Below are 25,553 nucleotides of genomic sequence, written 5' to 3' on the forward strand. Positions count from 1 at the left end.
TAAAGGATCCTAGGAGGGAGCCTCACATGTGGTATCAGAGCGAGGTTCAAACTTTGAGTCCTAACAGTGGCTCTCCTTCATCTAAGTAGCTGTGAGTAGGGGGTATCTATTTTGCCAAGTGCTTAGGACTTGCACCTTACTCCAACCACAATAACAGGTCTGTTTACACAGGTGCACTGGATCACAAGGGGAAACATGCTACTGGGGTGATTTGAACTGTGGTAGAGCAAATAACAACACCCTCCTTTACCAATCAACTCAGCCCCTATCAACATCTTTTCTTTATTAAATTGTAGCTACCATATCGTATTTGTCATAATCCTCCTTTACACCCTTGTAAAATGGTTGGAAAGCACCCAAACCAATCAACAATTTTATTTAAAGCCTTCTATGCTTCAAGAAACTCTGTATGAGTCAATTCTATTATAGTTGTGTTTTCCAATAGCTGCACAAGCAACATCAGATAAACCTGGAATCCAAACTTGTGTTGCCGAACATAAACACTCAGATATTTTGTCTCTCTCAAAGCATAACCACACTTCTTACATGTTAGTCCCTCTCCTTTCCTGGTTGTATTAGTGACACTTTTCACATGATCATCACAGAACCAAATATTGCAATGCAAGCATGTACATATTCCAAGACAATTGCAAGACAAACAATGAAAAGTATTGTTAGCGCTAAAATCTGCCTCAGGCTGAGGAAGGAAAAACTCGAGGCCACATCAAACCACGCTCAGCCTCGTAGCTAGCCCTACAAGGACATGAGAGGGCTCTCTCCGGGTCTATCTCGGCAAAAGATATTCAAAAAGGCTGAGATGACTCACAAATAATACTGATTTTAGGCTAGTAAAGAGATAAGAAAGTTTGTTTTAGATTTCTGAGTTTTTTGTTGGAGAAATGGGAAAACCAATTTTGGGTGCAGGGATTGAGGTCAGATCTTTGCAGAAATCAAGTTGGGGCGAGGTAGGAAATAGTATTGATGCCTTTGATCATGTGTATGGATGGATCAGAATGACAAGGAGCTGAAGAGGGCAAAGGAGAACATGGATCCTCTCCAAACTGACGAAAATATGTAAAACTAAACAAATTTTAAAGGAAGAGCACTGTGAACAATGAATTCAACCTCATTTACTCATTCATTTAGTTTCAGAAGCATAAGAAGGAATGGCATACATGTAAACATGAATAAACTTACAATAACTGAGAAAAAACACCATCAAGAGCTGAAAGCCACAAGAATCCCAACAGGTGCTGCAAAATCTCTGATCTTTCCTTAGCCAAAATATGAAAAATATGTACAATAGTGTGCCAAAATCTTCCCAAGAGTCCAACCTATGCTACTGAATGAAAATTTACATATATAGATCAAGCTAACCTCATTCCCTAACCTCTAGGGGTCGAGCTCCTCCTTCTAGGAGAAGTTTGAACAAATTCTAAACATGGAGCAAGAATCTAGGTGACCAAAACAACCTGCCTCTAAAAAGAAGGAAACTGATTCATTACATTAATTTCTTGCTAATTTGTGAATGAATCATCTAGAAGAAGGTAGACAAGTGCCATGTTACCTTACATACATCAAATTACATCATGTTGAGTCAAAAATCACATCAAGGAGTGAAACTGGCCGAAATTCTGAGCTGGAAGGTGAAACATTGGCCAAAATCCTCTATGCGCAGCGCCCTGATCTCTATGCGCAACGCACTTTTCAAGCTGATTTTGAGGCACTTCCCGGCATCCAAATTGAGCTCACGATAGCTCGTTGGAAAGCCCTGGATGTCTACTTTCCAACCCAAGTAGAATTTTCCAATTTGGAGCTCATTTTCCCTCTCAAAACTGCATTCTCCCAGAGGTACTTCCTGCTGTTGCAAAAGGTGGCAGCAAGGTGGTTTTCATGGTGTTTTTGGGCCTTTTGACCGTCCAGAACTTGATGAAATGCTTCGGAAATAGCTGAGCATGTGTAACATACCATGAAAAACCAAAAAATACAAAGTTTTCCTCCAGCAAGTGTCCCAATCAAAAGCGAGCGCGCATGCGCGCTGCACATATAGTCGAAAAACCTGTTTTTGGGACCAAAAATTTCAAAATGACAAAAATTTCTCCGAATTCACTCAAATTCGGAGTGAAGACCCTCCATCATGTGTTATGCTCAACCAGTGAAGCCTCGGCCAAAACTCGAAGAGGATCCGGCCTCTTTCGCCGTTTTAGTGCTTGGCTCAACCTCCTTTTCAAAATCTTCATTTTTGCTTTGTTGACATGCATGCGAGCCCAATAATGATGTTTCATGTGACAGAGCATGTCTTTGTCTCTATTAGCCTTTGCCAGCAACTTCTCTAAGTGGATGTTGACCCTCTCAAGCCAAATCTCTCGGTTAGCCTCTACCTCCTGCTCATAAACTGAATCTGTGTCTGACATGGCTTTGAAAACAAGATGTCTGCAATATGTACGTTGGTATAGGTGTAGTGAAATCAAAAGTTCAATGTATGCTCAAAACCTAAACATGTTACATGTATACCAAAGCATCATAGGAAACAAGCCACAGTGGTAATAGCTCTTTTTAAGTAGATTGGCATAAAACAGTGACTGTTTTGATCACAACGGTATTTGACAAATGAGTAAAACGCGTTATGTGCAACCTTTGTGATGCTGGCTAAAATTTGTCAAAGGGGAAAATGCGTATGGGATTGTATTTTATCAATGGAGGATGGGAAAATGATGTGATAATGACCATAATAAAACAGAGGAAATAACAGTGGTAATACAATGGCAATGGCAGCAGTGGTAAAATGATAAACTGAAAGCGTGAGGGCAGTGACACTTTGACAATAGATGCATAGGTACATATATCAACCATACAAGCTGGGAAAACCCTCACAAAGCCATCAACATGTTTTTAAAACCCTAAGGAATGAGTCTGCTTATGAGCATAGGGTGTCACCTCTCCATACCCAACACATTAATTTCCCCACTTTAAACACACTATAAGCATTTTCAAAATCGACTGAGCAGCCATGAAAAACCTACTTGCAAGTTTTGGAGTCGATTTGGCAAGATCTGGTCGCATGAACAAAGTTTTCTTGGTGCTGTAACCCAATGCGCAGCGCACCTCTATATGCGCAGTGCCCTTGTTAATTTACACTAGCCAGTGAGGCCCAATGCGCAGCGCACCTCTATATGCGCAGCGCACACCTTATATGAGCAACACACTTTTGTAGGAGGCTTTTGGAAGCCTTCCCGGTGTCCAAATTAGGCGTGTGATAGCTTGTTGGAAAGGGCTTTGAGTCTAATTTCCAACCCAGGTGGAATTGTTCAATTTGGAGTTCATTTACCTTGTCAGAAATCAAATCTCCCAACACTACTTCCAGCAGGTGCATCAATTCTCCTGAGGCAACGGTATTCTTGACATTTCTCAAAAACCATTATACCTGTGTAAAAAGTGAAGGAGACATTTGAGTGAAACCTATCCCGATGTGTGAAACAAGGGATTTTGTCGAAATGAAACGAAATGAAGGGGATAAGGGGCTTTTAAATTCTTGGGGAAATTTTTGGAAGTAGGGAGGGATGTTAGGAAGCACGGGAAAGTGGAATCTCAGATATAGAGTGAGGGGAAGGGGTCCAAAAGGGAAAAACACAGGCCTAGCCTAGAAAATTGCCAAGTTGTGGCAAGAAACTAGGGTTTGTGCGAAAATGAAGAATTTGGGGGATCTCAGTGATGGGAAGTGTTTAATAAGGTACATTAAGGATAGGGGAAGGTGTATGAACATTAGGATGCAAGTTTTTCTGATGATTTGGCCATTCAAGAGAAATTTCCTTCAAAACCCTAGGAGAGGGAAATGAACTTACCTAGACGCAACTGAAGCATGAACAAGGTGTAAAATGACCCATTGGAACCTGACATGATGATGACAACCCTCTGAATGATGATACACTCAGATGAATGATGACATGGACTGCCATTTGGACAACTTTGAAAAGAGTGAAAACAAACCCTAGACCTAAAGCCTAGTGACCAAATTTTGCTTGAAGACTCTTTGAAATGATAAAATTTGACCTTGACACCTTAAAATCACTTTGTAAGAGCATATTTGATCATTGGAGGAAGGCTACAAAGGCTGAAACTAACATTGGCTCCAATGGGGATGGTAGCTCCTTGGAGGTGCCAAGAACGGCAGATCTTTGGGAGAGCAGACCAGTGCCTTCGTCCATTGGGAAATGGAGTCAATTATTGCGAAAAAAAACGACAAAAGACTGATGACTTAATTTATTTGACTGGAACTTGATTGAAAACTGACTCGAAAAATGACTCAACTTGACTAAGACCTGAACTTACAACCTAAAACTTAGTGGCAGTACATGGCCACCTGTGTTCCTTACAAGACAATATATCCTCAAACTATATCAAAATGCCAATGCAACCAATCAAGAAGATGGCTTCTTGACTGATTCTTCCTATTAGATCTTTTGGTCAACAATACAAACTGATCACTGGGCATCCAAAAACCTATTGGACCGTGATCTCCTTCCTCACTGAATACTACAATAAACAACTTCAGTGCTGGTTGCAACAAACTTGCCAGAGGATCTTGAAAAACATGAAGATTTGCCATTGCCACATCCTGCTGAAAAAGCAAGGTGTCTTTTGCTTCAAATTCTGATCTGCCTTCATCATGTGCTTCAGTAAAAGTATGCTCATAGGCTTCAAAAAACTCTGAACAAATGGATGAGAAGATCTCTTCTTGGAAAAACATTTCAGCACATGAAACATATGAAGAGGAATCTGAATGGAAATCCTGAATGTTTTGATCTTCCGTGGTGTGAATGTGCTGTAGGTCATTCTTAAACAAAAAACAATCTTTGAGATTATCAAACATGATAGCCTTATCATCTTTGTGAAAGAAAAAATTATCTTTTTGCTGGTCTAAAAAACTGATTATAAGACAGTCATCTTTTTCAAAAGAGGAAGAAGTTTCACTAACACTTTCCTGACTATGTGTGCACTGCAAATCTGCTGTAGCTTGGGCTGTAACAAGACCTCTCAAAAGTAGATCTATCTCATCTTCAGAAAAAGGAGACAATGCTTTTTGTTTTCTTCTACTTAAACAGTAATTATCTTCATATGACAGGGCATTCAAACTATCATTTATTACTGAGTTATTGAAAGGAAATTTATCACTTACTTGCACAAAGATCTCATTCTGTTTTTTATGAACATCTGAATCCAAAAATCTGGCTATGATCTCAACAGCAGAGCTCTCTTTGATGGGCTTCAACACAAGATATGGTTGGTCATTACAATTTGAATCTAGTTCTAAAGTAGCTGTCCTAACATTATCACATTCTGCAATCTGTATGCTGTCTTCTTCTGTGGGCAGATCTGAAACAAGCTCTTCTCTTTCATCAATTTCAGCCATATAACAAATTTCAACCTGCTGATCTTGATTCTGCTACAAAACTTCCTGACCATCTTGATGGGAATCCTCTAGGTTCTCTTCATGTTGATGAAATGGATTCTCATACAGAGCCTCCATGATTTCTCCGTCCATCAAGTCATCACGCCCATAAAAATCCTCAAGATCTTCAATAAAGCTATGAACATGGCTACAACAGTCCTGAACTAAAGCCAAGGATGGATATGATTCTTTATACTTTTCAAAGAACATGATATGAAAATCCTTTAAAAAGTAAATAGAAGCAGATGGAAAACTTTCATACCAAGATCGGGCTTCATCTTCCAGAGTAGCCATAAAAATTTTCATCAAACAGTCCTCAAGAAAACTGATCTTTAATCGATGCACATGAATGTGAAATTTCACCAGATGAAGAGCAGCATCATTACCTTCCACATTTCTGAACATAGGCAAATTCTTTGACCAATCTACCTTGGGCATTTTGTTTGGAAAACCTGGGATGTGATCTCGGCTCATGGGAGCGTATCTTCTTGCAATCCGATCCATCTTGAGAAATCTCAAAGCTACTCATCTCTCTGCAGTGGAGTCACCATGAAGCACAGGTTGCTGGATTCTTCAGTGAAAGGAGTCGCCAGGTGAATGATTTCAGCCTTCTTATGTCTGATCGTTGTCCACCATCAACCATCAGATCTGATCTTGATACATATACTGGGGTAATTAACAAGTTAGATGTCACGTTTACAAGCTAGACCGTAGATTGACTGAAGTAGCGTTTATCTACCTCTGTTAATGCAAAGCAAAAGCGTTTCGAAGGTTACCTGGCATAACTTCAGGCTCTGTCTGTAGCTCTAAAAAAATGACATCAACAAGCAAACCATTTTTCCCCAGTATGGTCGCCACTATGTTAGCGCTCAAATCTGCCTCAGGCTGAGGAAGGCAAAACTCGAGGCCACATCAAACCACGCTCAGCCTCGTAGCTAGCCCTAAGAGGACAGGAGAGGGCTCTCTACGGGTCTATCTTGGAAAAAGATCTTCAAAAAGGTTGAGATGACTCACAAATAATACTGATTTTAGGCTAGTAAAGAGATAAGAAAGTTTGTTTTAGATTTCTGAGTTTTTTGTTGGAGAAATGGGAAAACCAATTTTGGGTGCAGGGATTGAGGTCAGATCTTTGCAGAAATCAAGTTGGGGCGAGGTAGGCAATAGTCTTGATGCCTTTGATCATGTGTATGGACGGATCAAAATGACAAGGAGCTGAAGAGGGCAAAGGAGAACATGGATCCTCTCCAAACTGACGAAAATATGTAAAACTAAACAAATTTTAAAGGAAGAGCACTGTGAACAATGAATTCAACCTCATTTACTCATTCATTTAGTTTCAGAAGCATAAGAAGGAATGGCATACATGTAAACATGAATAAAATTACAATAACTAAGAAAAAACACCATCAAGAGCTGAAAGCCACAAGAATCCCAACAGGTGCTGCAAAATCTCTGATCTTTCCTTAGCCAAAATATAAAAAATATGTACAATAGTGTGCCAAAATCTTCCCAAGAGTCCAACCTGTGCTACTGAATGAAAATTTACATATATAGATCAAGCTAACCTCATTCCCTAACCTCTAGGGGTCGAGCTCCTCCTTCTCGGAGCAGTTTGAACAAATTCTAAACATGGAGCAAGAATCTAGGTGACCAAAACAACATGCCTCTAAAAAGAAGGAAACTAATTCATTACATTAATTTCTTGCTAATTTGTGAATGAATCATCTAGAAGAAGGTAGACAAGTGCCATGTTACCTTACATACATCAAATTACATCATTTTGAGTCAAAAATCACATCAAGGAGTGAAATTGGTGAAAACTGGCCGAAATTCTGAGTTGGAAGGTGAAAAATTGGCCAAAATCCTCTATGCGCAGCGCCCTGATCTCTATGCGCAATGCACTTTTCAGGCTGATTTTGAGGCACTTCCCCGCATCCAAATTGAGTTGACGATATCTCGTTGGAAATCCCTAGATGTCTACTTTCCAACCCAAGTGGAATTTTCCAATTTGGAGCTCATTTTTCCTCTCAAAACTGCATTCTCCGAGAGGTACTTCCTGCTATTGCAAAAGGTGGCAGCAAGGTGGTTTTCATGGTGTTTTTGGGCCTTTTGACCGTCCAGAACTTGATGAAATGCTTCGGAAATAGCTGAGCATGCGTAACTTACCATGACAAACCCAAAAATACAAAGTTTTCCTCCAGCAAGTGTCCCAATCAAAAGCGAGCGCGCATGCGCGCTGCGCGTATAGCCGAAAAACCTATTTTTGGGACCAAAAATTTCAAAATGACAAAAATTTCTCCGAATTCGCTCAAATTCGGAGTGAAGACCCTCCATCATGTGTTATGCTCAACCAGCAAAGCCTCGGCCAAAACTCGAAGTGGATCCGGCCTCTTTCGCCATTTTAGTGCTTGGCTCAACCTCCTTTTCAAAATCTTCATTTTTGCTTTGTTGACATGCATGCGAGCCCAATAATGATGTTTCATGTGACGGAGCATGTCTTTGTCTCTATTAGCCTTTTCCAGCAACTTCTCTAAGTGGATGTTGACCCTCTCAAGCCAAATCTCTCGGTTAGCCTCTACCTCCTGCTCATAAACTGAATCTGTGTTTGACATGGCTTTGAAAACAAGATGTCTGCAATATGTACGTTGATATAGGTGTAGTGAAATCAAAAGTTCAATGTATGCTCAAAACCTAAACATGTTACATGTATACCAAAGCATCATAGGAAATAAGTCACAGTGGTAATAGCTCTTTTTAAGTAGATTGGCATAAAACAGTGACTGTTTTGATCACAAGGGTATTTGACAAATGAGTAAAACGTGTTATGTGCAACCTTTGTGATGCTGGCTAAAATTTGTCAAAGGGGAAAATGAGTATGGGATTGTATTTTATCAATGGAGGATGGGAAAACGATGTGATAATGACCATAATAAAATAGAGGAAATAACAATGGTAATACAATGGCAATGGCAGCAGTGGTAAAATGATAAACTGAAAGCGTGAGGGCAGTGACACTTTGACAATATATGCATAGGTACATATATCAATCATACAAGTTGGGAAAACCATCACAAAGCCATAAACATGTTTTTAAAAACCTAAGGAATGAGTCTGCTTATGAGCATAGGGTGTCACCTCTCCATACCAAACACATTAATTTCCCCACTTTAAACACACTATAAGCATTTTCAAAATCGACTGAGCAACCATGAAAAACCTACTTGCAAGTTTTGGAGTCGATTTGGAAAGATCTGGTCGCATGAACAAAGTTTTCTTGGTGCTGTAACCTAATGCGCAGCGCACAAACCCAATGCGCAGTGCACCTCTATATGCGCAGCGCCCTTGTTAATTTACACTAGCTAGTGAGGCCCAATGCGCAACGCACCTCTATATGCGCAGCGCACACCTTGTATGAGTAGTGCACTTTTGAAGGAGGATTTTGGAAGACTTCCTGGTGTCCAAATTAGGCGTGTGATAGCACGTTGGAAAGGGCTTTGAGTCTAGTTTCCAACCCAAGTGGAATTGTTCAATTTTTAGTTCATTTACCTTGTCAAAAATCAAATCTCCCAACACTACTTCCAGCAGGTGCATCAATTCTCTCGAGGCAACGGTACTCTTGACATTTCTCAAAAACCATTATACCTATGTAAAAAGTGAAGGAGGTTTTTATTCCTTGGCATGTTGTAAACAAAACCCTCTCTCAGTTTTCCAAAATTCATCTTTTATTGCTCTGAAACATCATTTGAGTGAAACCTATCCTGATGTGTGAAACAAGGGATTTTGTCGAAATGAAACGAAATGAAGGGGATAAGGGGCTTTTAAATTCTTGGGGAAATTTTTGGAAGTTGGGAGGGATGTTAGGAAGTAGGGGAAAGTGGAATCTCAGAGATCGAGTGAGGGGAAGGGGTCCAAAAGGGAAAAACACACGCCTAGCCTAGAAAATTGCCAAGTTGTGGCAAGAAACTAGGGTTTGTGCGAAAATGAAGAATTTGGGGGATCTTAGTGATGGGAAGTGTTTAATAAGGTACATTAAGGATAGGGGAAGGTGTATGAACATCAGGATGCAAGGTTTTATGTTGATTTGGCCATTCAAGAGAAATTGCCTTCAAAACCCTAGGAGAGGGAAATGAACTTACCTAGACGCAACTGAAGCATGAACAAGATGTAAAATGACCCATTGGAACCTGACATGATTATGACAACCCTCTGAATGATGATACACTCAGCTGAATCATGACATGGATTTCCATTTGGACAACTTTGAAAAGAGTGAAAACAAACCCTAGACCTAAAGCCTAGTGACCAGATTTTGCTTGAAGACTCTTTGAAATGACAAAATTTGACCTTGACACCTTAAAATCACTTTGTAAGAGCATATTTGATCACTAGAGGAAGGCTACAAAGGCTGAAACTAACAAGTATCACTATCAAGATGTTGGCAGGAAGCTTGGTGCTCAAATTGACCATCCTGACACAACCATTGATCACATGAAAAACATCAGAACATCCTCCCACCATGATCCCAAAGAGTCCGTTCACATTCAACACATGTTGCATCAGTTAGAGGACATGTACAATAATGAGTTTCAAGGTAGCGTTTGGAATGAAATATGAATGCTTCACAACAATCACATATGCTGGCAACCATTTTCATTTCCTGTGACATTGCGACCAGGATGACGAAAAATGCAGTCAGATCCAGCTGCCATACATTTGGTCTTGCCGAACTGAACACAGGAAGGGATTTTAGTAATGGAGCCACAGAAGTAGTAGAAGGCCCTGTTGTCAGGCGGAAAGAGTTAATAGTGCGGACACAATCAACCTCCCTAGGAGCCTAAGACTCTCTAGTGACAAACAAACCAAATAAACACTACTTTTCTCTAAACATGCATTGTAAATACAAGCAATCAGGGGATCTTTAACATACCTTTAGTCCAACGCTTCGTAGTAGTCTAGTCTCGCCGATCCGGATGAGCTCCTCCTTATCTTTGAAACCTGCATTCACCAACAAGCCAAAAGATTAAATAGCACCTGATAAACTCATAAAACAATACACATCTATCATATTGACCAAGGAATATATGAAACAAACCATGAATAACAATTTGTTGAGAAAAATAAGTCTATTTGTATTAAAAGGTAACAAAAGGAACAATTACAACCTGAGCCTTGGCATTGTGCAAGTTCCTCCCAAGGGTCCTTCAAGATTTTCCTCTACTTTGACAAAGCTCATCCCACTTCCAAGTAGAACAAGTAAAGATGGCAATCTCTCCTCACAAGCTTCTAAATGGGAGTTTCTATTTCGACAGAATTTACCCTTAGAAATCTATAGCTTTCAACCTCCCCTCCTTCTGGCCCAAGGCCTGTATTTATAGTGCTCAAGAAGAATTTATTCAGGTCCACCATCAATGGGATAAGTCCCTCTTTGGATGGGATAGTTCCCCTCTTGATGGGATAAGTTCCTCCTTGATAGGGATGCATGAACCATCTGGAGGCGCTCAATACACGTCGAACAACCTTCTAGAATGCTCTAGAAATGACCACAAGTAACTTTTTAAAGATGAAACTTGCGCATTTTGACTTTACAGGGGGACGCACCTTTCCCTATACAGAGCGTACAAGTACGCGACTTTTGTGAACATGGGGTGCGTCCCCGCAGGCAAAGCTGAGAGAACCTGCGTACCCAGAGATAAACACATTTACAAAGACTTTCTCTCTTTTTTGGAGTTTGACATGGCAAGCAGAGGCACAAGACTTGCCCAGGAGGATAGCATGACTGTTGATAGAGCCATACTAACTGTTCATGACCATGGTGACATTTTTTAGTGTAACAGATTGCCCCCTAAAGTGCAAAGCCTGTAGTAGATTAGGGTTTTGTTTTATCTAGGAAGGGTGAAGCGCTTTATCATTTCAAGGATCGTCTTGAGGAGAGCCTGGTCAGAACCTGCAATTTTCAACACAAAATACATGTATAAGATTATATCATCGCTGAGGTAGGCATTCCCATACTCAGATCAAAAACTTTAACTAACAGACTAACTATTCTGATACAGGAATGATTTTGAAATACATCATAATTATAGACTTTGCGTAGACACAGTATGGACGCAGCCATCTGTTTATAATTGGTATACTATACAATGAATACAAAACTCCTCGCAGCCTGGATGGTGGAAACTAGATCCAGGGTCTTCATCTCTACTTCTCGAATTGGTATGATTCTAGCCATGTGAATGAATGAGTTGAAGTCGAACATGGTAGAAACCACTTGATTACCAGTCGATGATGTAAACTGTTAACAAGTGTGAGAGAGACCACCAGTAATGTCAATGGTTCTCAAAGTACCCTGTACAATCCATGAGATGTGAATGGATGAGTTGATGTCGAACATTTCACGGAGTCCTTTGATCGAAAGTCAATGATGTAAACTGACGTCAAAGGCGAGAAACCTGCCATTGAGGCATGCAGACTTCAAGGTACTGACGATTTCTAAGTCATCTCTCTAGATAATGTGCTGATGTCGATAGAAAGCGACTCGTCGCAGGCAAGCCCACAACACGAAATCATAGTTCAAGTTGAAGAAATGTTGCTGTAAGGACTGACTCAGGGATGGTCAAAATGGATGACAAGGTATTTTGCAGATGAAAGTTTTGTTTACAGACCTCTTGAACACATAACGACACAAAGGATGGTTTGGTGATAAATGACTCAAAGTTAATCCCTGGAACCCGGTTAAAGACTTTCAAAGTGGCTTGATTGACTGTGAGACAAAGAATTTCCCCAACCCAAGTGAATGAAAAGTGTCGTGTTCAAGAGTGGTTATAAAGTTTCTTTTGTGACAAAGGATGGCAAATAGACTCATTTTTATCTCTTTTCCCCCACCATTTCTGGCAAGTACCTCTTTATTTTTAACAAGCTTGAGGAGGATAACATATGCTTGATTATAAGCTCATCCTTCGGATGAGTCCAACCTAGTTTTGATTCGAACCCTAGGAAGGAGCGGTTCGTTCCTGTTTGTAATTGGACAGGTCCTTTACTGTGAAATTTTAACGAGTCCAGTATAGGAGAAACTCGGCGTTTTTCAATTTTAGAGAGTCTGAAAAACTTAAGAAGACTCCACGTTGAACTTTTTCGTAAATTTGTGTCCCACAAGCCTGAAAAAGTATAAAATAATACCTGGGGGAACCGCTTGATCTTGTGACCAAGGAGTACTTTCATAGTTAGTGTCACTGACCTGAAAAGTAAAAAGTGATCAAGGACACGTCGTTTTATTTCCGGTTTCGAGTTTGAAACGACAAAAACCCGGCAATCTTTGCCTGTTTTTTCGGTCAGAAAAGGGCTGTAAGGGGACCGTCTTTTAGTTCCATTTTAACGAGTGTAAAAGACACGCTCGGCAATATTTTCATGTTTCAGGAGTCAGAAAAGGGCTTAAAAGATGACTCGGATGTTTTGGTTTGTGAAGAATAACAATTTTCCCTCTAAATCCCTTTGTCCTGCACAAAAACGACACATTACTCATACCTGTTTAAGATAGGCAAAAATTCATCGAAAAACATCTTTCCATGGTGAAAAATAAACAAACCTGGCATTCATTCATCCAAAAAACCTATAAAAAGAGTTTTTACCATGTCATTTTTACCGTGTTACTGTTGAGGTTGAACAAAGGGCTTTTGAAAAGAAACTTCCCGTGGTCATTGCGGAAAATCCGACCGTCGGAATCGAATGCCGTCTCTTCCAGGTATTTCACATCATCCTACTCTTCAATTTCATCCGTTTAGAATGTTGTTTTAAGTTTTATTTTTGATTTTTTGGAGGGGTTTAGGGTTTAAAGTGCGCCCTGCGGGGTACGCAGGTGGCCTGAGGGTGACCTGCGTCCCCCGACCTTTTTCTTATAAAGAAAAAAGGTCGGGGTACGCAGCTCACCTTCGGGCCAGCTGCGTCCCGACGCCCTGTGTTCTAAACGCGGGGTGCGTACCCCGCAAAATGCGGATTTTGAAACCCCAATCTCCAATTTTAACCAATGAAAATTTCTCAAACTAATTCTAATACTTGTTTGCTGGTGTGTAGGGAACTCACCATGTTGGATTGGAGAGAAAGAGAGCACGAGGATGTTGATTTAGACGTGATTGGTCACCAACCTTTTGTTGACGCCCTAAAAGCATGCGGGCTGTACAAATACTGGGCCATACCTGGCATGAGGGCTCAGGTGAGATTCTTGGAGTGGCTGGTTGAGAGATTGAACATTCAGGAGCAATGCTTTTATATCGGAGGGCAGCAGCTCGAGATTGAGCCCTCTGACATATACTTTCTCACTGGCTTGCCGAACAGGGGTGAGAAACTCAATCTTGCCGGGAATAGGCCGGGTGGCCAATCCCTTGCTAGTCTCCGAGAAGACTGGTGCAGACCTAATGTTCACCATGCGAAAGGCATAGAGATCAAATATATCTCTCGGCGTGAACTCATGGTCATAGCTTTCACTGTAACCAGAATTTGCGGCGCAGCCGCTCTACATATCGCCACCGGGTCCCAGATGCGGATGGCTATTGACTGTTTCCGAGGCACCATCTTCAACTGGTGCGATGCTGTGACGGCCAATGTGAAGGCCCAATTGACCAAGGCAAAGAACGGACAACTGAAGACCTTTGGATATGGGCCTATATTTGTGAGCTTTGCCTTGGAGAGTGTGGAGCTGTAACAAGGGTCTTTTTCACCTCTAGTTATCTCACATTACAAGTCAATCCGGGAGCGTTTTGTTATTGTAAAGGATATCTCAATTTGAGGCTATTTGTCAGAGTAATGCTTCGTAGTATAGATCTAAGAAATACAAGAGTAAACGGATGCTAAGCTATGCTAAATTACTTTTGCATAAAGGAATCACACACAGCAACTTCGTCAGTCGAGGGTATGGAATTAGTAACCTATCCCTCTAGAAACTGATGAAGGAAAAGGAAGTAGAGTATGGATCATGATCTGGGAGCATTATAGCATCTGCTGCATCTCACAATAGCCTTGATCCTCCTCCCACGCCAAACCAATGAATGCAAGTAAAAAGGAACAGCAAGAAAGCAGAATGGAACGGCAACTCAGAAATGGAACAGCAGTAAAAAGGAACGGCAGGAAAGAAACTAAATCTCGCGAGTTTAACACTTCCAAGCCTTGGCATCAACTTACATACAAAGAAAGAACAATCGTTTATACAAGTAGGCAGCTTGATCAAATGGAACAGCAAATCATTATAAACAGGAAACGTCAATCATATATATATTTTGTACAAGTGGACAGTTCAATCAAATGGAAAAGCAAATCATTATCAACAGGAAACGTCAATCATATGTACATAATCTGAAAAGATCACCAGTAGTCCATTACTCCAATCATCTGTAGCTGAAACATCCTACTTCTGAATTCTGTAACTGAAGTAAACAACTTAGAACAACATTATGCGATTAATCCTGAAAGTATGATGTAAACTTGTTACAGAGATTTACAACAGGAAAACTACGGATGAACGAGTATGGAACGACATGTAAATATATCAGATTATAGGAAACAAACCACACAAAGCAGAACTGTAATGATACAATCAGCCAGTGTCCGTTGGAGCCGGGCCCGAAGCTTCCAATGGCGCACTTCCGTAACTTACTTCAGATGCAGGGAGAAAGTAACACCAAAGATATTATATTAACGCATCAATGAGAGTACAAAACTAAGTCTCAAAGAGACTCGATAGTCTGAGTTTAACCAACAGTGTAACCCGTGAACAAAAAGTTAAAGATACAAAATAATCCAGGGATCCCCAAATCTTCAATGCTGCCCCTTTTTATACAATTAATGGCGGAGTTAACCAGACAACAAAATAATTGAAAGTAACGATCCCTCAGGATCAAATATCCTGAGTGATCTGTTAAACTGTTAACTCCTTTCTTTTCTCTGCCTATACTTCCGAACTGGCAGTCCTTCATCTCGTTCCGGATTGATCTGCCTTGATTTACTCGACCTGGTCTGAACTTTATTTGGAATTGGAGGGATAGCCGTTATCTCCTCATGAAACTCTCGTTTTGCACCGCGCCTTCCTACTTTTGTCTTTTCCTGCATAGAGAAGATAACTGTTAGTGATTTGGTCATTCGAACTCATTCTCATTACATTCTCCCTACTTTATAATAAAGAAAAGGTTACAACTATTGCTTAAAACATCACTAAGTTATTTATTAAAACATACCTTTCCAATGCTCTACAGAGAGAGTTCCGATGCTGATCCCTCAGCATCTCACTGTTGATATCTTGGATCCTCGGGAGCCAAAGCTGGTACGATGGGTTATGGTTATGGCCCGACATCCCGATGAGGGCGCGACGGTTGTTCGATTTGCTGATAGTTATTTTCACTGGTTAGAGGACCAGGTTTTCGCGATTCAGGACTTTCCATATGCCGGAGTAGATTTTCGGAATGATCCGGACATGGCTCTTCCACAGGGAGAGCAATGGGATGACAGAGGTACTTTATTTTTTCACAAGTTTTTAAGTTATCTATTTTTTTGTTTTTATATATATCGTCTCAAAACTGACAGTTAAAATTTTCAAAATGCAGATGTTGGTCCACAGCGGCCAGCCAACCTCCGGCCTTTTGAGAGGAGACATCCAGTTGCACCGGCGCCGGCCCCACAGGACGCAGCTGCAGATTCACTGGCTGAGCTAGAGCATAACCTACAACGTCTCATGGCGGATATGCCCGAGACTTCGATGGATGACATTCCTATCAGACTTCAGCGTTACGTAGTTGCAGTCCCTGGACCATTTAGGAGATTTTTGCGTAAGATAGCCCGTGCAGTGGTGTCATATAGAGAGCACCACCAGTGATTGGATGGTCACTTTGTAGACACATGTGACATTTTTGACCTTTTTGTACTTATCATTTTTGCCGACCATAAGGTGTTTTTCAACCTATGGTCGAAGACGATGTATATTTTTTGACACACTCCTATCTATATATATATCACTATTACCGGCTTATCTTGTTAAACATGTATGATGAAATGTTTTTAAATTTACTTGTATGATTATCGTAAATGTATTTCCAACATTCGAGAAGCAATTGCATCTGCTAATGTATTTAGAGACCTTGGAATATGCTGATATTCAATGTAATCAAACTCACGTTCCAAGAGACGCACTATCAAAAATAATCTTAATAATACAGGATTTCTAATGGCATATACTCTATTAAGCTGTAATACAACGAGTTCAGAATCTAACCTCACTATCAAACGTCGAATTCCAAATGAAATAGATTCAGATAATAATTCAACCACTGCACTGTATTCTGCAATGTTGTTCGTTGTTTGACCGAGGCTCACCCCATGCATAGAAACTAACTCGTCAGAGGGTGAATAAATAACCCAAGCTGCGGAAGAGATATTCCGTGTACTACGACAAGCACCATCAGCGAATCCAATGTATGTTTGGAGAGGCGTCGACATCTGCAATATCAAGAGTAAAACCAAGATAAGCCAGAATAACGACGAGAAACACACTTTCTAAGCTAAGCACACTATCTAAACAAACAAACACACTAGCTAGAAAGGAAAACCTAACCTAACTAAAATTTCTCCACACCCTTCTTTTAAGCGTAATATCTCTTTAGGTAAAGTCCATTTCTGGGTTTACCCAAAGAGTCCCCATCAAAATCAACTAACTCATAGGCCCCTTTTGCTAGCTTTCGCTTGACAATATAGGGTCCATGCCACATGGGAACGAACTTTCCAGCACCTAGTTTATCATTAGCTTGATCATATAAGAGCACTAGGTCTCCCTCCGAAAAACTCCGAGGGGTCACATTTTTATCATACTGAGCTTTCATTCGCTTCGCATGAGTCTCGATTGCCAAAGTAGCGTCACGTCGAGTCTCATCTAATTTGGCTAAGTATAATAACCGTTTCTCCTCTTCGGAAGTAGCTGGAAGTAATTCGACAGCCATTTGAAGTGATGGGATTTCGCATTCAATGGGTAACACAGCTTCCAAGCCATAAACTAGCTGGAAAGGAGTGAACCCTGTTGAAGTTTTTACTGAAGTTCGATATGCCCATAGCGCTGAAAATAACATGTTATGCCAATTCGACCGATGAATACCAATGATTCGTCGGATTATGATAACAAGGACTTTGTTGATAGACTCAACCAAACCGTTGGCTTGCGGATAATAAGGAGTAGAGCTATCGTGGCGCAAACCAAGCTGGCTTGTAAGCTCAGTCATCATGATGTTTCGAAAATGGCTCCCATGGTCTGTAATGATCGCTTGCGGGACACCAAACCTAGTTATAATATGATTGAATACGAAAACTGCAGCTGTTTTGCCGCTTGCGTCGAATGTAGGCATCGCCTCGGCCCATTTAGTAAAATAATCAACCGCGAGGATGATATACGCATGCCCCCCGGCCGAGTGAGGGTTACAAGTAATAAAGTCGATACCCCATTTGGCGAATGGTCCAACGACAATTATAGGGTGGAGAGGAGCAGGCGGTGCGCGCATCTTGCGATCAAAAACTTGACAGTTGTGGCATTTTCGGACCGCAATGATACAATCTTTAAACATGGACGGCCAGAAATAGCCAGCACGCAACACCTTCTGAGCTGTGGCATACCCAGACATATGACCAACTTCGTCCCAAGAGAAGGTTGTAGTCTAGAGGGGCATCAACCACCTCCACATCTAGACTAACGGTTTTGCCTTCTACCCCTATAGGTAATTCCTGCAGAATACCAAACGGACGGAACCCACGGCCATCAAAAGCCTTAAGGATGGTGGGGGATTGGTTCAACGAAGGAGAACCGAGCGATCTCCAACACTGAATCGACATAATACACGTGGAAGCTCCCTCATCAATTACAGTCCGATGAATAGGTCTGCCTTTGACTATCACTGGGATCTGGAAAGCCATTTGATGGGGTAAGCGCGGTGTACTATTTTCTAGATCGAAGATCATTAGATTTGGGTCCTGAATATCAACAGCTCCGATAGCCGACAAAAGTAATTTTCGTTGTGCTGGGCATGATTGCAGCACTTCTAAAGCCGACATTACTGAGGGTGAAACAGCTAAGTCCTCAACAATGTTGTAATTCTGGGCCACTCTCGCATGTGGATTGAAAGCAGACCTTCGAAGTACACCCTTGGCGGGCAGTTTGATTACTAAATCCGGGTTAGGTTTCTCGATCTGTAGTGGATCGGAACCGGGAGTTGAGGTTGATGGAATAGAATGAGAAGATTCTGCTTCTTTACCATCAACAGGAGCCTTACTACCATAATCGTTCGCTCGAGTCGCAATCCTCACATGAGACATCATCAAAATGGGTTCTTCACTGGCATTTGAAGAAGAACCTATCATCTTACTCTCCTGCTTTGGAAAGGGATCTTGCAATACAGCAGGAGTGGGAGAACCTTTGACTATTTTCACAACCGCTGCCCGATGAGGGAAATCCCTTGTAAAATGATCTTCTTCACAAATAAGACAGGGATATCGAGGTTTGCGCTTTTCGTCATTGGTTTCCGACTTTTCTGTTTTCTCCTTTGGAGCCTTGTCTGCTTTAGCCTTCTTCTTAGCCTTCTTCTTTCCACCGTTTTTGGATTTGGCCGTAGATGACTCTACAACGTGAATATCGGCAGTAAGTTCAGGAGGAGATGACTCTCCTGTCGGAGAATCAGGTAAAGTGATTATAGGAGTAGTAGAATTCTTGGAAGATTTCTTCTTGCTCTTAGTATTCACTGTACCAATCATACCATCAGCGGCATGAGATCCCGAAGGAGCAGCAGCAATTTGGTTCGACTTTGGAAGATCTGGGATCTTCTCGTGTAACGTACCTGATTGAGTGTAAACTAAATCAAGGTACTGCGCTTGAGCAATGACTTGCTCCTCAGTAACTACGCCGACCTTAGCTACATCTTCAGTGATCTTCGGTAATAATGATTTGACAAACCATTTAGCTAAGATTTGGTCCGGAATAAAAACTTTCACTAACCTTCTTCGACGTCTCCACTCATGAATGTGATCAGAAATATAGGTGGACGTTGATTGTTTTAATGAAGTTAATAGTTCCGTGCCGTTATCGTATCTGACCGACAACTGAAAGTGAGTTAAGAACGAGGTAGCTAACTGGCTAAAACTGTAAAAAGTGGCCCGTGGCAACTCAATGTACCACTTGGCTGCGAGACCAATGAGTGTACGCTGGAAAAGACGTAAGCGGATCGAATCATCCGAGATAGAATTCGAAGCACACCAGAGGTGGTAAGTCATCACATGATTCGACGGATCCTCTCCAGGCTTACCTTCAAACTTGGGTATATCGCTGGGCAACTTATTTGGCATTGTCGGCCAAAACGGTTGATAATTGATTGGATCGTTCGTTAGGCGCGACAAGTCTGGTAAATCCAAAGTTGCGATAAACGGCAATTGCCGGTTCGGATCCCTAAAACTCTGAGTCATTACACCAGCCCCAGGAGGAGGATATCGAGGATAACTTGGAATAGGCATTGCATTCAGGATATTATATCCTCCTGGAAAACCAGGATTAACTGGACCGTACTGGGGTTGTTGAGGTTGTTGATAAGTATACCCAGGATACGGTTGATACTGATAAGCTGGTTGTTGGACAACTTGCCCATATTGGTACTGACCCTGGTACGGTTCATAAGCATATTGAGGTTGAGTAGTAACAACCGTACTTATACCAGGCTGCCCTACAGGCATTTGAACCGTATTTTGAATCGTAGATCCAGACGGAGGTAAAGATGTCTGAGGAGTGGTAGCAGAGACAGTAGAAACAGGAGCTGTCGATACTCCAGAAGTGAGTGTGGTAGATGAAACAGATGTTGCAATAGTTGCAGTAGTCGTTTGAGATGGAGTACTAGGCACAGTAGGCCCCGACTGAGTAACTACCGGAGGTACAAAAGTTTGAACATTTGACTGGACTGGTTGCTGGGGTGAACCAGTAACTAAAGGTTGTCCAGTTTGAGGTGACAACTGTACATTCGGTTGCAACACTTGTTGACCTTGCGAAGGATCCCACACTACAGGCATTCCAGGGTATTGACCCATTTGACCCATTACAGGTTGAGGATATTGAGATCCATAACCGTATTGAGGATAGGATTGATAATTGTAAGGAACATTTCCCGTACCTTGAACGTAAGATTGACCTTGGGGTGGTTGATAACCTTGACTCGAGTATTGACCTTGAGGGAGATAGCCTTGAGGTGAATACTGATACTGGGGTTGGCCTTGAGGAACATATTGATACTGAGGTTGACCTTGAGGTACATATTGAGGTTGGGGTTGACCTTGAGGAAAGTATTGTGCCATAGGCACATACTGTCCTTGAGGCTGCCCCCCAGCCACAATTGGAGCACCTTGAGGTTGCCCCCCAGGCATTATTTGAGGCTGCCCCCCAGGCGGTAATTGACCACCTTGAGGTTGAGAACCGGGATTTGAACCTGACATCATATAAATGTCTCCTACACTCAATGGTTGATTACCATTGTTTCCAGAAAATAACCCATGTTCAATGGGTTGAGGAGATGCCCCTGCAAAAGTACCAGACAAAGACTGATACCCAGTAGGAACCGAAGGACCGCCATGCAAGAATGATTCAGGCGATTGACTAAACATTGACGACTGACCAGACATATTTACAAGAGTAGTGAAACCTCCAGGTGGGAAAGGAGTACGAGGTGGAGTAAAACCTAAGCCTGAGTTGTCCAAATAATTTGTTAACGAAAGGTACCAAGTATTACTTCTAGGAGGACTGTAAAATATGGATTCACGCTCTCTTAGATCAATAGTAAGTTGACCTTCAAGATTAGAGACACCTATGTCTTCCTCTGGAGCAAGTTCTTCGATGGCAATCAAACCAGTAGGGAGATTTTCAGTGATAATTCGTTCTACTCTCGGTGAATCTGGAACACTAGAAGTTGGAGTAATAGGTTCGGATATTTCAGGTTCCTCACCTAAATCACCAGTAGATGAAAAACTACCAGCAAGCTCGGAAACTGCAACAGTTTCAGGATTATAACCTGTCTCTAGACTTTGGTAATCTGGATGGACTACCAAGGCAGATTCTCCTTCTTCAGGTGAACTTACTCTACTGCCACTAGGAGGAGTTACAAGGACTTTTAAACCTTCGTAATGACCCGGGACGTCTTCGGGAGGTTCACCCCGTAATGTACGGGATTTCCTCAACAAATCTGCCACAGTAACAATCTCAGGTGACTGGCCCCGAATTCTACGGGACTGTCTCCTCGGTAATTCCGCCACAATTAAAACCTTTAACTACTACACACGAAAACAAAGTAAAAATTTCAAATCAAACCACCTAAAAGCCGCTAAAGAACCAAACAAATTTTGATGCACACGCCTAAAGAATCTAGGGCGTCAAACCACACACAAACAGTAGCCTTCCAGACCGAAAACACTAGTTGGTGATGAAATCCAACATCGCCGAATTCAGTACAGAAGTAGAGGGTGGAACAGTTACCCCGATAACCTGCTTAATGAATAGATCAGCACAAGTTCCTCCACTTTAACCGTCTCGAAGTGAAGTGAACCCCCCAGAAAATCCAAGTGAGTATAACCGACGTCTGCTCCAGGTACAGTGGGACCTTCCCTCCACCGTCAGCTTGGGTAGAATCCTAAATATTATGGTCACTAAGGTTACCAACGGCCACAAGTACACCTGGGGGAACAGTCTAAACTCCGACAGCACGCAAGGGCAGAGTAGCAAGCTCAATCCCCTTACCAGCTCCTTGACAGTAATCCAAGGTTTACCGATAAGTGACCCCTGGCTCCTCGACAATGGTTAATCCGAGGTTTACCGTTTGTAATACGTACTGTCTGGCGTCGTTCCCAACGAGGGAGGATGGATCCCCTCACTGGTTCGGACACGAGCTCGTGCTTCTCCTTTAAGAGGAGCTTTCCCAGAGTGTAAATGTAACAATTGGATTTGATTCTATCACAAGATCAGCTACTTGTTTGGTTTTACAGTCTTGGAGAGTTAATTACTCACCTACTCCAAGACTCTAGCCTAAGCTCTGTTGGTGCTTCAGAGCCCTAGTAAAAGAAAAGTTACTATGTAAATTTTACTTTAAGCATTGATTTTATGGTTTTTCTTTAACTCAAAGGGTGGTGGAGATGAAACCAATGGTGTGTAGACTCGACTCTAACCGCTACAAAATGCACCTAAGATGATTTACTCTACTTTCTCTTTTTCAATGAAATTCTTAGCTAAGAAAGTTTAGAGAATGAAAATGTATAAAACAACTCTCTTTGTAACGAAAATCAAAGAAATAAAGCTCTTAATCTTTCCAAGCATACAAACACGACCATTTAATACTTGCATGAAAAGTTCCTTTCTCTTTCAAAAATTCCAAAAGCTACTTGAAACAAGACTTTTAAAGAAGATGTTTTTGTATTTTTCTTTAAACAAAGAAAATAAATCTAATTTATCAAAAATCAATCTTATCAACTATTAAAATCTATGAAAATTTACTCACAAGCAAACTAAAAGGTAAATTTACTCTAAGAAAACCTAACGAGGCCAAAACCTACAAGACGAATTCTAGGTTGTTTTACTTAGCCACAGTCAAGCTAAGGACCAGCTAATGCAGAATCAAGAGCTGATCAAAACAAAACTCAAATCTTTTTGTTCTTTTTAAAATGGAAATCAACACTCAATCAAACAAGCACTTTGAAATTTGACCAAAGAGACAACTCAATAGGTTGGTTGCTCACACGGGTAGACTTACGACAGATCCGACTCCTAAGAAGGTGGACCAAACCAGAGAGATCTAAGGCTTGACAACTTCTACCATTAAAGTCACTATAGGATCTACTCAAAAATCAAACCCTAGGCTTAAATTTCAATGAAATCCACTAAAACACTTAACACTATCAAAACCAATTCAGGTGAAGGATCTTTAACAAGCTACTAATGGATCTGGGCAGCAAAAACTATAAAAAAGCAAAATTTAAGAGGGAAAAATCTAAAAAATGGAATTTTCTCAAATTTTAGCAGGGGACGCAGGTAACCCGTTAGAACAGGTGCATACCCGCTCTGTGCACACAGCAACAGTGCGTCCAGGGACGCACTGTGCAAGACTCAGAGGTTGCGTCCTACTGTAAAAAGCAAGAAAAATAAAAACTAACTTAAGACTAAGCTAATCCACCCAAATGCACATTCACACAGTCAAAAACCAGAAAAATAAATCAATTTTCTCAGAGCAAAGTTCATTCAAAAGGAAAAATCATTCTCATTCATGGAGTCTCCCCAGTGGAGTCGCCAATTTGTCAGGCGGAAAGAGTTAATAGTGCAGACACAATCAACCTCCCTAGGAGCCTAAGACTCTCTAGTGACAAACAAACCAAATAAACACTACTTTTCTCTAAACATGCATTGTAAATACAAGCAATCAGGGGATCTTTAACATACCTTTAGTCCAACGCTTCGTAGTAGTCTAGTCTCGCCGATCCGGATGAGCTCCTCCTTATCTTTGAAACCTGCATTCACCAACAAGCCAAAAGATTAAATAGCACCTGATAAACTCATAAAACAATACACTTCTATCATATTGACCAAGGAATATATGAAACAAACCATGAATAACAATCTGTTGAGAAAAATAAGTCTATTTGTATTAAAAGGTAACAAAAGGAACAATTACAACCTGAGCCTTGGTGTTGTGCAAGTTCCTCCCAAGGGTCCTTCAAGATTTTCCTCTACTTTGACAAAGCTCACCCCACTTCCAAGTAGAACAAGTAAAGATGGAAATCTCTCCTCACAAGCTTCTAAATGGGAGTTTCTATTTCGACAGCATTTACCCTTAGAAATCTATAGCTTTCAACCTCCCCTCCTTCTGGCCCAAGGCCTGTATTTATAGTGCTCAAGAAGAAGTTATTCAAGTCCACCATCAATGGGATAAGTCCCTCTTTGGATGGGATAGTTCCCCTCTTGATGGGATAAGTTCCTCCTTGATAGGGATGCATGAACCATCTGGAGGCGCTCAATACACGTCGAACAACCTTCTAGAATGCTCTAGAAATGACCACAAGTAAATTTTTAAAGATGAAACTTGTACATTTTGGCTTTTACAGGGGGAAGCACCTGTCCCTATACAGAGCGTACAAGTACGCGACTTTTGTGAACATGGGGTGCGTCCCCGCAGGCAAAGCTGAGAGAACTTGCGTACCCAGAGATAAACACATTTACAAAGACTTTCTCTCTTTTTTGGAGTTTGACATGGCAAGCAGAGGCACAAGACTTGCCCAGGAGGATAGCATGACTATTGATAGAGCCATACTAACTGTTCATGACCATGGTGACATTTTTTAGTGTAACACCTGTTCATCTGGGGGTGGTGGAAAAAATCGCAAGTATAGAGATAATTGCATGGATGTCTGCCCAAATCAATATGGAATTGCTATTGGGAAATGGCCTTCTGCCTCGCCCTCTGATTCTCTGGCTTCTTTCTGGCTCCCTTCTTCCGCTTTGGCATGTTTCTTTTTGACGAATCTCCTCTCAAAAATCTGGTGTGATATGAAATATTTGATTGGTTTGGCTCTTGTTTATTCCCTTGTGACAAATTCTATATAGTTTATGTTATGTTTGGTGATGTTCTATGAAGCCTTTGATTGTTTTGTTTCTAGTTTATTCCTTTCTATTAGATGTTATATAAACTTGGTTCTATCTGGAGTATATAGACAGTGGAATAAACCCAGACGTTTTGCCACTTTTGCATTAGCGAAATGAAACCATGAAATTCAGGGTATGTTTCTAATGCTTGGGGTGCAATCAGTCTCCTCCAAAGAGCACATGGTTCCTAGTATTGACTTCAATACAGCTGCATCTTGGTTTTTTTTTTTTTATTAAGCCCCTGCCTCTCACCATTGTTCTGACCTTTGCTACATCATCCCATTTGCCTGCAACAATAGAGCTTTGAGATATCCGTAGTTAATATATTTATTGAAACAAAAAAAATATGTAATCCACTTTCCCCCATTCCTATATTACTAATAAGAACAAGGTAAATACACATATCATTCTTCCAACTTATCTGGAGTGTTATCT

General features: G+C 41.2%; 1 pseudogene; it reads right to left on the minus strand.

The window, feature by feature from the left end:
- Nucleotides 1-388: 388 nt before the first annotated feature.
- On the minus strand, nt 389-24,981 carry LOC149162998 (uncharacterized; annotated as a pseudogene).
- Nucleotides 24,982-25,553: the final 572 nt, after the last annotated feature.

The sequence above is a fragment of the Pinus tabuliformis genome, chromosome 5_2, assembly GCF_031772625.1.
Source record: "Pinus tabuliformis cultivar Carrire ecotype Pingquan chromosome 5_2, CPIR1, whole genome shotgun sequence".
Taxonomy (NCBI): Eukaryota; Viridiplantae; Streptophyta; class Pinopsida; order Pinales; family Pinaceae; genus Pinus; species Pinus tabuliformis.